This window comes from Phocoena phocoena, chromosome 16 (assembly GCF_963924675.1).
Source record: "Phocoena phocoena chromosome 16, mPhoPho1.1, whole genome shotgun sequence".
In the NCBI taxonomy this organism is placed as follows: Eukaryota; Metazoa; Chordata; class Mammalia; order Artiodactyla; family Phocoenidae; genus Phocoena; species Phocoena phocoena.
In genome coordinates this window covers 51,076,133-51,089,772 of record NC_089234.1, presented here as the reverse complement: position 1 = coordinate 51,089,772, position 13,640 = coordinate 51,076,133, and positions in this window count along the sequence as shown.

The following is a 13,640-nucleotide window of genomic DNA, read 5'->3' as shown; positions in this document are numbered from 1 at the left end:
CCAGATGTTCAAGGGCAAGGGGTCTATTGGGCTAGGAAAATCTGGGCAGAAATGACTATGTGACTACTTTAAGTCAGCCTTCAGAGATGGCGTGACTCAACAGAGCTCCCAGGTTTCCTCTTTCTTCATGATTTTGTCACTTCTCCCTTGAGCCTTTAATACTGTCTTGCCCCTTCGGCTCTACAACCCTGTACACTTGTCCCCATGCCTGCTCTCATCACCAGCGTCTCTGTTGCTCTCTATTCCCTTTTGATGTAGTGAAAATCAACAAAGAAAACCCTCTAGAAAACAGGTGTACTGAGGTGTTATGTGTGATGAGGCAACAAAAAAGTCAACAAAGAGCCAAGAATCTTAAGAAATACAGGGAGGTGACTGAGGAACCAGATATAACTGCAGAAGCCAGCTCTGGTGTGGGAAATAAAGAAAGCAGCCCACTTCATGGAGCCAGTTCTGGTCTGAAAGGTCTTATTCAGACAAGGAATCAGCTAAATGAGGTTATGGGGGCAAATTTCAGGTCTCAGTGATAGGCTGCTATGGATGCCCTTCTGGGCAGAGATCAACACAGGACAAGGATGTCGTCCCCAGACTGAGGATGCCTGACAAATTCAGGCCCTACCAAAGCCTAGAAGTGAAAGAATCAAGGAGATACTCTTGATATCTTTCTGGATATTTTCCGTAATTATCTCCTTGCACACGGCTCCAAAGGCATATGCCCTTCTCAACTTACCAAGATGAAGAACAAGATTTAGGAAACAGAGAAGAGAAAAATCGAAGTTAACAGTAGCTTACTTTCTGGAAGAAACCAATATTAATGTCATAAATATGTTTCCTTTAAATCTGTCTCTCTCTCTCTCGTTTATACTCTTCCACAAGTAGTTTTGTACATTGATTTTTTTCATGTATATAATATGAACTGGCCCATTATAAAATGTTCTTTAAGTATAACTTTAATGGAAGACCAATATTTCATTTTATACAGGCCCCATAATTTATTTAACACTCTTTCTAGTTGTTATTTTGTGATTATGAAAATATGTGCTTTGGTATTAAAAATGCCTGACAGGCATATCCTTGGTCATAAATCTTTGTCTTATTTACTAGGAACTTCCTTAGATTGTATTAATGAGGATAAATATCTTAAAGACACATTCTATATATTATTAAACTGGTTTCAAGAGAGCCTTGTCCACTCTGCAATCCCCTAAGAAAGCTGGAAATGCACATTTCAGCTAAATCTCCTTGGATTGAAAATTGTCGGTTTTTAACTGGCTACTAATTAGATATGCAAAATAATGATAAGCGATTTCTGTTTAATATGCTATCTTAAAAACAAGCAACAAACAATTTCAAGAATTTTTGGTAGGTATTTGACTTTCTTTGAGAAATGACAATTCATAATCTTTGCCCAATTTATTACTATACTAGGAGCGATCTTCTACTTGTACTGCATTGATTAGCCCTGTACACGTTAAGAATGTCAACTTTTCTTAATTTTTTGTGAATATTCTGCCTATTTTCTCTTTAAATTTTGGAGAAAATGTTGCCGTTCGAAACTTTAATAAAATCAAAGTCATTGGTAATTGTCTTGGTAATTCCTTCCACTGTTTTTTGTTGAGTTTTTTAAACATTTTTATTGGAGTATAATAGCTTTACACTGGTGTATTAGTTTCTGCTTTATAACAAAGTGAATAAGCTATACCAATACATATATCCCCATATCTCTGCCTTATCCCACCCCTCTAGGTGGACACAAAGCCCTGAGCTGATCTCCCTGTGCTATGCGGCTGCTTCCCATAGCTGTCTACTTTACATTTGCTAGTGTATATATGTCCACGTCACTCTCTCACTTCATCCAAGCTTACCCTTCCCCCTCCCCGTGTCCTCAAGTCCATTTTCCATGTCTGTGTCTTTAATCGTGCCCTGCCCCTAGGTTCTTAAGAACCTTTTTTTTTTCAGATTCCATATATATGTGTTAGCATACGGTATTTGTTTTTCTCTTTCTGACTTACTTCACTCTGTATGACAGACTCTAGGTTCATCCACCTCACTACAAATAACTCAGTTTCAGTTATTTTTTATGGCTGAGAAATATTCCATTGTATCTATGTGCCACATCTTCTTTATCCACTCATCTGTTGATGGACACTTAGGTTGCTTCCATGTCCTGGATGTTGTAAACAGAGCTGCAATGAACACTGTGGTACATGACTCTTTGAATTATGGTTTACTCAAGGTATGTGCCCAGTAGTGGGATTACTGGGCCATATGGTAGTTCTATTTTTAGTTTTTAAAGGAACCTCCATACTGTTCTACACAGTGGACATATCAATGTACTTTCCCACCAACAGTGCAAGAGGGCTCCTATTTCTCCACATCCTCTCCAGCCTTTACTGTTTGCAGATTTTTTGATGATGGCCATTCTGACTAGTGTGAGGTGATACCTCATTGTAGTTGTGATATGCATTTCTCTAATGATTAGTGATGTTGAGAATCCTTTCATGTGTTTGTTGGCAATCTGTATGTCTTCTTTGGAGAAATGTCTATGTAGGTCTTCTGCCCATTTTTGGATTGGATTGTTTGCTTTTTTGATATTGAGCTGCATGACCTGCTTGTATATTTTGGAGATTAAGCCTTTGTCATTGCTTTGTTGGCAAATATTTTCTCCCATTCTGAGGGTTGTCTTTTTATCTTGTTTATGGTTTCCTTTGCTGTGCAAAAGCTTCTAAGTTTCATTAGGTTCCATTTCTTTGTTTTTGTTTTTTTCTGGGTTTTTTTGTTTTTTAACATCTTTATTGGAGTATAATTGCTCTACAATGGTGTGATAGTTTCTGCTTTATAACAAAGTGAATCAGTTATACATATACATATGTCCCCATATCTCTTCCCTCTTGCATCTCTCTCCCTCCCACCTTCCCTATCCCACCCCTCTAGGTGGTCACAAAGCACAGAGCTGATCTCCTTGTGCTATGTGGTTGCTTCCCACTAGCTATACAGTTTATGTTTGGTAGTGTATATATGTCCAGGCCACTCTCTCACTTTGTCACAGCTTACCCTTCCCCCTCCCCATATCCTCAAGTCCGTTCTCTAGTAAGTCTGCATCTTTATTCCATTTTTCCCCTAGGTTCTTCATGACCTTTTTTTTTTTTTTAGATTCCATATATATGTGTTAGCATATGGTATTTGTTTTTCTCTTTCTGACTTACTTAACTCTGTATGACAGTCTCTAGGTCCATCCACCTCACTACAAATAACTCAGTTTCATTCCCTTTTATGGCTGAGTAATATTCCATTGTATATATGTGCCACATCTTCTTTATCCATTCATCTGTTGATGTACACTTAGGTTGTTTCCATGCCCTAGCTATTGTAAATAGACCTGCAATGAACATTTTGGTACATCACTATTTTTGAATTATGGTTTTCTCAGGGTATATGCCCAGTAGTGGGACTGCTGGGTCATATGGTAGTTCTATTTGTAGCTTTTTAAGGAACCTCCATACTGTTCTGCATAGTGGCTCTATCAATTTACATTCCCACTAACAGTGCAAGAAGGTTCCCTTTTCTCCACATGCTCTCCAGCATTTATTGTTTCTAGATTTTTTGATGATGGCCATTCTGACGGGTGTGAAATGATATCTCATTGCAGTTTTGATTTGCATTTCTCTAATGATTAAAGATGTTAACCATTCTTTCATGTGTCTGTTGGAAATCTGCATATCTTCTTTGGAGAAATGTCTATTTAGGCCTTCTGTGAATTTTTGGATTCGGTTGTTTGTTTTTTTAATGTTGAGATGCATGAGCTACTTGAAAAGTTTGGAGATTAATCCTTTGTCAGTTGCTTCATTTGCAAATATTTTCTCCCATTCTGAGGGTTTTCTTCTCGTCTTGTTTATGGTTTCCCTTGCTGTGCAAAAGCTTTTAAGTTTCATTAGGTCCCATTTGTTTATTTTTGTTTTTATTTCCATTTCTCTAGGAGGTGAGTCAAAAGAATCTTGCAGTGAAATGTGTCATAGAGTGTTCTGCCTATGTTACCTCTAAGAGGTTTATAGTGTCTGGCCTTACATTTAGGTCTTTAATCCATTTTGAGTTTATTTTTGTGTAGGGTGTTACGGAATGTTCTAATTTCATTCTTTTACAGGTAGCTGTCCAGTTTTCCCAGCACCACTTATTGAAGAGGATATCTTTTCTTCATTGTACATTCTTGCCTCCTTTATCAAAAATAAGGTGACGATATGTGCATTGGTTTATCTTTGGGCTTTCTATCCTGTTCCATTGATCTATATTTCTGTTTCTGTGCCAGTACCATATTGTCTTGATTACTGTAGCTTTGTAGTATAGTGTGAAGTCAGGGAGCCTGATTCTTCCAGGTCCGTTTTTCTTTTTCAAGATTGCTTTGGCTATTTGGGGTCTTTTGTATTTCTACACAAATTGTGAAATTTTTAGTTCTAGTTGTGTGAAAAATGCTATTGGTAGTTTGATAGGGATTGCACTAAATCTGTAGATTGCTTTGGGTAGTAGAGTCATTTTCACAATGTTGATTCTTCCAGTCGAAGAACATGGTATATCTGTCCATCTGTTTGTGTCGTCTTTAAATTCTTTCATCAGTGTCTTAAACTTTTCTGCATACAGGTCTTTTGTCTCCTTAGGTTTATTCCTAGGTATTTTATTCTCTTTGTTGCAATGGTATTTGGAAGTGTTTCCTTAATTTCTCTTTCAGATTTTTCATCACTCATGTATAGGGATGCAAGACATTTCTGTGCATTAATTTTGTACCCTGCTATTCTATCAAATTCATTGATTAGCTCTAAAAGTTTTCTGGTAGCATCTGTAGGATTCTCTATGTATAGTATCATGTCATCTGCAAACAGTGATAGTTTTACTTCTTCTTTTCCTATTTGGATTCCCTTTTCTGATGGCTGTGGCTAAAACTTCCAAAACTATGTTGAATAATAGTGGTGAGAGTGGGCAACCTTGCCTTGTTCCTGATCTGAAAGGAAATGGTTTCAATTTTTCACCCTTTGAGAATGATGTTGGCTGTGGGTTTCTAATATATGGCCTTTATTATGTTGAGGTAAGTTCCCTCTATGCCTACTTTCTGGAGGGTTTTTACCATAAATGGGTGTTGAATTTTGTTGAAAGCTTTTTCTGCATCTATTGAGATGATCATATGGTTTTTATCCCTTAATTTGTTAATATGGTTTATCACAGTGATTGATTTACGTATATTGAAGAATCCTTGCATTCTTGGGATAAACCCCACTTGATCATGGTGTATGATACTTTTAATGTGGTATTGGATTGTGCTTGCTAGTATTTTGTTGAGGATTTTCACATCTATGTTCATCAGTGATACTGGCCTGTAGTGTGCTCTTTTTGTGACATCTTTGTCTGATTTTGGTATCAGGGTGATGGTGGCCTCATAGAATGAGTTTGGGAATGTTCCTCCCTCTGCTATATTTTGCAAGAGTTTGAAAAGGATAGGTGTTAGCTCTTCTCTAAACGTTTGATAAAATTCACCTGTAAAGCCAGCTGGTCCTGGGCTTTTGTTTCTTGGAAGATTTTTAATCACAGTCTCAATTTCAGTGCTTGTGATTGGTCTGTTCATATTTTCTATTACTTTCTGGTTCAGTCTTGGAAGGTTGTGCATTTCTAAGAATTTGTCCATTTCTTCCAGGTTGTCCATTTTATTGGCATACAGTTGCTTGTAGTAATCTCTCATGATCCTTTGTATTTCTGCAGTGTCAGTTGTTACTTCTCCTTTTTCATTTCTAATTCTGTTGATTTCAGTATTCTCCCATTTTTTCTTGAGGACTCTGGCTAATGATTTATCAATTTTGTTTATCTTCTCAAAGAACCAGCTTTGAGTTTTATTGATCTTTGCTATTGTTTCCTTCATTTCTTTTTCATTTATTTCTGATCTGATCTTTATGATTTCTTTCCTTCTGCTAACTTTGGGGATTTTTGTTCTTCTTTCTCTAATTGCTTTAGGTGTAAGTTTAGGTTGTTTATTTGAGTTTTTTCTTGTTTTTTGAGGTAAGATTGTATTGCTATAAACTTCCCTCTTAGAACTGCTTTTGCTGTATCCCATAGGTTTTGGGTCATTGTGTTTTCATTGTCATTTGTTTCTATGTAGTTTTTGATTTACTCTTTGATTTCTTCAGTGATCTCTTGGTATTTAGTAGTGTATTGTTTAGCCTCCATGTGTTTGTATTTTTTACATTTTTTTCCTGTAATTGATATCTAGTCTCATAGCATTGTGGTTGGAAAAGATACTTGATATGATTTCAATTTTCTTAAATTTACAAAGGCTTGATTTGTGACCCAAGATATAATCTATCCTGGAGAATGTTCCCTGAGCACTTGAGAAGAAAATGTATTCTTTTGTTTTGGGGTGGAATGTCCTATAAATATCAAATAAGTCTACCTTCTTTAATGTATCATTTAAAGCTTGTGTTTCCTTATTTATTTTCATTTTGGATGCTCTGTTCACTGGTGAAAGTGGGGTGTTTAAGTTCCCTACTATTATTGTGTTATTGTCGATTTCCCTTTTTATGGCTTTTAGCATTTTCTTTATGTATTGAGGTGCTCCTATGTTGGGTGCATAAATATTTACAATTGTTATATCTTCTTCTTGGATTGATCCCTTGATCATTATGTAGTGTCCTTCTATTTCTCTTGTGATGGTCTTCATTTTAAACTACTTTGGCTGATATGAGAATTGCTACTCCAGCTTTCTTTTGATTTCCATTTGCATGGAATATCTTTTTCCATCCCCTCACTTTTAGTTTGTATGTGTCCCTAGGTCTGAAGTGGGTCTCCTGTAGAGAGCATATATATGGGTCTTGTTTTTGTATCCATTCAGCCAGTCTATGTCTTTTGGTTAGAGCATTTAAACCATTTACATTTAAGGTAATTATCGATATGTATGTTCTTATTACCATTTTCTTAATTGTTTGGGTTTGTTATTGTAGGTCTTTTCCTTCTCTTATGTTTCCTCCCTAGAGAAGTTCCTTTAGCATTTAGTGTAAAGTTGGTTTGGTACTGCTGAATTCTCTTAGCTTTTGCTTTTCTGTAAAGGTTTTAACTTCTCTGTAAAATCTGAATGAGATTCTTGCTGGGTAGAGTAATCTTGGTTGTAGGTTTTTCCCTTTCATCACTTTAATTATGGTCGGCCACTCCCTTCTGGCTTGCGCAGTTTCTGCTGAAAGATCAGCTGTTACTCTTATGGGAGTCCCTTGTATTTTACTTGTTGCTTTTCCCTTGCTGCTTTTCATATTTTTTGTTTGTATTTAATTTTTGATAGCTTGATTCATATGTGCTTCGTGTGTTTCTCCTTGGAGTTATCCTGTGTGGGACTCTCTGTGCTTCCTAGACTTGACTATTTCCTTTACCATATTAGAGAAGTTTTCAACTATAATCTCTTCAAATATTTTCTCAGTCCCTTTCGTTTTCTCTTCTTCTTCTGGGACCCCTATAATTCAAATGTTGGTGTGTTTAATGTTGTCTCAGATGTCTCTAAGACTGTCCTCAATTCTTCTCATTCTTTTTTCTTTATTCTGCTCTGTGGTAGTTATTTCCAGTACTTTACCTTCCAGGTCACTTATCCATTCTTCTGCCTCAGTTTTTCTGCTCCTGATTCCTTCTAGAGAATTTTTAATTTCATTTATTGTGTTGGTCATGATTGTTTGATTGCTCTTTAGTTCTTCTAGGTCCTTGTTAAACGTTTCTTGTATTTTCTCCATTCTCTTTCCAAGATTTTGGATCATCTTTACTATCATTACTCTGAATTCTTTTTCAGGTAAACTGCTTATTTCCTCTTCATTTGTTAGGTCTGGTGGGTTTTTACCTTGCTGCTTCATCTGCTGTGTGTTTCTCTGTCTTCTCATTTTGCTTAACTTACTGTGTTTGGGGTCTCCTTTTTGCAGGCTGCAGGTTCGTAGTTCCCATTGATTTTGGTGTTTGCCTCCAGTGGTTAAGGTTGGTTCAGTGGGTTGTGTAGGCTTCCTGGTGGAGGGGATTAGTGCCTGTGTTCTGGGGGCTGAGGCTGGATCTTGCCCTTCTGGTGGGCAGGACCGAGTCCGGTGGTGTGTTTTGGGGTGTCTGTGACCTTATTGTGATTTTAGGCAGCCTCTCTGCTATTGGGTGGGGTTGTGTTCCTGTCTTGCTAGTTGTTTGGCATTGAGTGTCTAGCACTGTAGCTTGCCGGTTGTTGAATGGAGCTGGTTCTTAGCTTTGAGATGGAGATCTCTGGGAGCGCTTTGACCGTTTGATATTACACGGAGCCATGAGCTTGCTGGTGGACCAATGTCCTGAACGTGGCTCTGCCACCTCAGAGGCTCAGGCCTGACACCCAGCCGGAGTACCAAGACCCTGTCAGCCACACAGCTGCAAGTGTTGGAGGCCTCCTGCAGAGGTGGGGGTGGTGGTGGCTGGTGCTCACCACGGGGACAAGGACACTGGCAGCAGAAGGTTTGGGAAGTATGCCTTCAATTCCACTGTTTTTATGTGTGACAGAAAGTCTTTGTCCTCTAAAGTCCATAGAATTATACAAAATACGTCCTTCCTTTTTAAAAACAGCTTTCTTATTTTATACTTAGTTCGATTACTCCATTTGTAAATCACTTTAGTGAGAAGCAGAAACTAACACACAATTGTAAAGCAATTTTACTTCAATAAAGATGTTTAAAAAAATCACTTTAGTGAGCAAGTATTCATGTCAAAAAGCCATTCCTGACATCAAAATATTTATAGATTATATTGGGATAAAACGATGTCATAAAATGACCGTATGGAAGAGATATGATAAATCACTTACCTTATTCTTATGGTGAAATTTTACATTGTCTTAAAAATCTTTTCCTGGAGAACATGCTCAGAATTAGAAAAATTCTTATAGCATAGTATTAATTGTAAAGAAGTTATCAAAATAATCTTTATAGTTTAATCCCTATTTCATAAATACAACTGTATTTAAAGTTCCAACTATGTAAGCAGCTATAAATGTGAAAATCAATATAGGTAGATTCCAAAATGTTAAAAATGTTTGTTTCTAGGTTGTGAGATTACTGTTGATTTTTATTTTATACTCTTCATTATTTTCTACGGTTGACAATTATGTCTTTTAAAATAAAAAAATAAAGTTTTAATATAGGATAGTTTGGATTGAAAATAAGGTATTGTTTTTTTCATTAATGCTTTACATAATAATAAAGTTTTCCATAGCCAGTTCTATTTTTCAAAGCATTTTGTATTTTTCTCATTTCTTATTTCTTTCAGGGATAAAGGAAAATAGATGGAAAACTGTTCTCTTGAAGCATGCATAACAGTCTGAGGTCACCTGCTACCTCCTCATAAACTAGCCCCCAATTTAGGTTACACTGTTTGATTTCCTATGAATATGTTGTACATTTTCACCCAATTCACGTTATGACATGTGATGTTCTCTTGCTTTCCAATGCATTTCGCCTGCTGCCCCTTTCCCTACCAGCTTCTTGCTGCTGACAATATTTTAGCTCTTCAAGGTGTTCATCTTGACCTCCCTGCTCACTTCCCCTCCACCTGCTCTCTGCTGCTTCCTAGCACCTTTCAATGTCATTGTGTGTCTCCCCTTCTAAATCATGAGCTTTCTGTGGGTATTATCATGATTTATTTATTCTTTGAGTAGCATGAGTCCTACTCATTTGTAAAACCCAATTAAAAGACTCTGTAATATAGTCACTTGGCTGCACTATGTGGACATTTCAGTAAATTCTAGAAGCAAAAACCAATACACTTTTCAGTATTAAAAGTATAATAACTGGGGCTTCCCTGGTGGCACAGTGGTTGAGAATCTGCCTGCTAATGCAGGGGACACAGGTTCGAGCCCTGGTCTGGGAGGATCTCACATGCCGCGGAACAACTAGGCCCGTGAGCCACAAGTACTGAGCCTGCGCGTCTGGAGCCTGTGCTCCGCAACAAGAGAGGCCGTGATAGTGAGAGGCCCCCGCACCGTGATGAAGAGTGGCCCCCACTTGCCACAACTAGAGAAAGCCCTCGCACAGAAACAAAGACCCAACACAGCAAAAATAAATTAATTAATAAACACCTACCCTCTACATCTTCTTAAAAAAAAAAAAGCACTCTGTGTCTGAGAGATCCTGGTGATTTGACCTTGGACAAATAACTTAAAAAAAGAAAAAAAATGTATAATAATAAGTGGTGCTGGGAAAACTGGACAGGTACATGTAAAAGTATGAGATTAGATCACTCCCTAACACCATACACAAAATAAGCAGAAAATGGATTAAAGACCTAAATGTAAGGCCAGAAACTATATAACTCTTAGAGGAAAACATAGGCAGAACACTCTATGACATAAATCACAGCAATATCCTTTCTGACCCACCTCCTAGAGAAATCGAAATGAAAACAAAAATAAACAAATGGGTCCTAAGGAAACTTAAAAGCTTTTGCAGAGCAAAGGAAACCATAAACAAGACCAAAACACAACCCTCAGAATGGGAGAAAATATTTGCAAATGAAGCAACTGACAAAGGATTAATCTCCAAAATTTATAAGCAGCTCATGCAACTCAATAACAAAAAAACAAACAACCCAATCCGAAAATGGGCAGAAGACCTAAATAGACATTTCTCCAAAGAAGATATACAGATTTCCAACAGACACATGGAAGAATGCTCAACATCATTAATCATTAGAGAAATGCAAATCAAAACTACAATGAGATGTCATCTCACACCAGTCAGAATGGCCATCATCAAAAAATCTAGAAACAATAAATGCTGGAGAGGGTGTGGAGAAAAGGGAACACTCTTGCACTGCTGGTGGGAATGTGAATTGATAGAGCCACTATAGAGAACAGTATGGAGGTTCCTTAAAAAACTACAAATATGACTACCATATGACCCAGCAATCCCACTACTGGGCATGTACCCTGAGAAAACCATAATTCAGAAAGAGTCATGTACCAAAATGTTCATTGCAGCTCTATTTACAATAGCCCAGAGATGGAAACAACCTAAGTGTCCATCATCGGATGAATGGATAAAGAAGATGTGGCACATATATAAAATGCAATATTACTCAGCCATAAAAAGAAACAAAATTGAGCTATCTTTAATGAGGTGGATAGACCTAGAATCTGTCATACAGAGTGAAGTAAGTCAGAAAGAGAAAGACAAATACCGTATGCTAACACATATATATGGAATTTAAGGGAAAAAATGTCATGAAGAACCTAGGGGTAAGACAGGAATAAAGACACAGACCTACTAGAGAATGGACTTGAGGATATGGGGAGGGGCAAGGGTAAGCTGTGACAAAGCGAGAGAGAGGCATGGACATATATACACTACCAAATGTAAGGTAGATAGCTAGTGGGAAGCAGCCGCATAGGACAGGGAGATCAGCTCTGTGCTTTGTGACCACCTGGAGGGGTGGGATAGGGAGGGTGGGAGGGAGGGAGACGCAAGAGGGAAGAGATATGGGAACATATGTATATGTATAACTGATTCACTTTGTTATAAAGCAGAAACTAACACACCATTGTAAAGCAATTATACCCCAATAAAGATGTTAAAAAAAAAAAACAACCCAAAAAAAAAGATTCAATTATACAAAAAAACAAAACAAAACACTGTGTCTGAGAGATCCTGGTGATTTGACCTTGGACAAATAACTTAAAAAAAAAAAAGTATAATAACTTTATCTCCTTAGAGGTAAAACAGAGGTACCACACACAGGACACATCAGTTCTACTCCTCAGTATCCACCCGAGAGAAATGAAAACATATGTCCACACGAACACTTGTATATGAATGTTCATAGCAGTATTATTCGTAATAGGCAAGAAGTGGAATCAACCCAAATATCCATCAACTGAGTAATGATAAAACAGATATGGCATATTCATATAGTGGAATATTATTTGGCAATAAAGAAGAATGAAGTACATAGATGAACCTCAAAAAATGCTATGCTAAGTGAAAGAAGCCAATCACAGAAAATCATACTACATGACACCAAATATACGAAATATCCAGAACAAGCAAATCCATAGAGACAGAAAGGAGATAAGTGGTTGCTTAAGGCTGGAGGGGGTCAGGTATATGAGCGTGTGTGATAGGAGGAGTAACTGCTAACAGGTATGATATTTCTATTTGAGGTGATGAAAATGTTCCGAAATTATGGTGACAGAATTATGGTAAAAGACTATGGTGTTAGTTGTATACCTCTGTAAGTATACTAAAAACCACTGAATTGAAATGGATGAACTTTATGATATGTAAATTGTTTCTCTAAACTCCTCACCTTCTCCCTGGGTTGCAGCCCACCTTCAAACTCTAGCCCATATCCTTGCCACTACCACCACTGAGGGAGGAAGGTAAGAATATGATCAGGAAAGGACTTAGGAAAAGTAAGATTTAAGGACATCTATTGTGATTGCTATTTGGTAATATTTTTAAAGTATTTTTACATTTGGAAGCATCAAACTGGACACATCAAATAGTTCCAAGGTCAAAACAACCTCATCAATTCAGCTATATCAAAATGTGCTACTTCTCCACCTTGCGGCTCCTCAGAGCTTAGTGATCAGTAGTTTGCTCCTCTGATCTTCCATAGACTCCATTATGTCGTAGCGTTATCAGATTTTGTACAGATTTCTCCTGACAGGCTAGACTAGCTAAACTATAAGCCCACAGACCATAATGGATTTATCATAGAACTCTGTCTTCAAAAAACTGCCTGGAAAATGCTACAGTTAATTATCATTTTACTGAATGGAATAAAAAGGGAAAAAAGTAAAAATATAAAAGATGGCTTCACTGCTAACTTCAAAATTGTGTGTTTTCCCACCTCCATCCCCAGGAAGAGGTTAAGCAATTAATTTGATGTCCTTCAAAAACCATCTGTAGATGTGGTCACACACACACACACACACACACATATACACACACACACACACACACACACACACATACACACACACATACACACACACACACACACGGTAGACAATGGAATACTACTCAGTCATAAAAAAGAACAAAATTTTTCCATTTGCAATAACATGGATGGACTTGGAGGGTACTATGTTAAGTGAAATAAGTCAGAAAAAGACAAATACTGTATGATGTCACTTATATGTGGAATCTAAAAAATAAACTAGTGAATGTAACAAAAAAGAAACAGACTCACAGATATAGAGAACAAACTAGTGGTTACCAGTGAGGAGAAGGGAGGGGCAAGATCGGGGTAGGGGAGTAAGAGGTAAAAACTACTATGTATGAAATAAATAAGCTACAAGGTTATACTGTGTAGCACAGGGAATACAGCCGATATTTTATAATAACTCTAAGTGGAATACAACTTTAAAGAATTGTGAATCACTATGTTGTACACCTGAAACCTATATAATATTATACATCAACTGTACCTCAATAAATAAAATGTCTCTGAAGGCCAAGAAAGCCACACCAAAAACAAGTATCTGTAAAATAAAGCAAGAGAAACTAAGAGTAGATATCAGAGTGGACCTGCCGCACAGCACAATAAAAATTCAGTGGAATAAAGAATGAAAGAACGTTTTAAGTCATGTGAGTGAAAGAAAACCAAATATCCTAGAATGTTTTAAATTTACC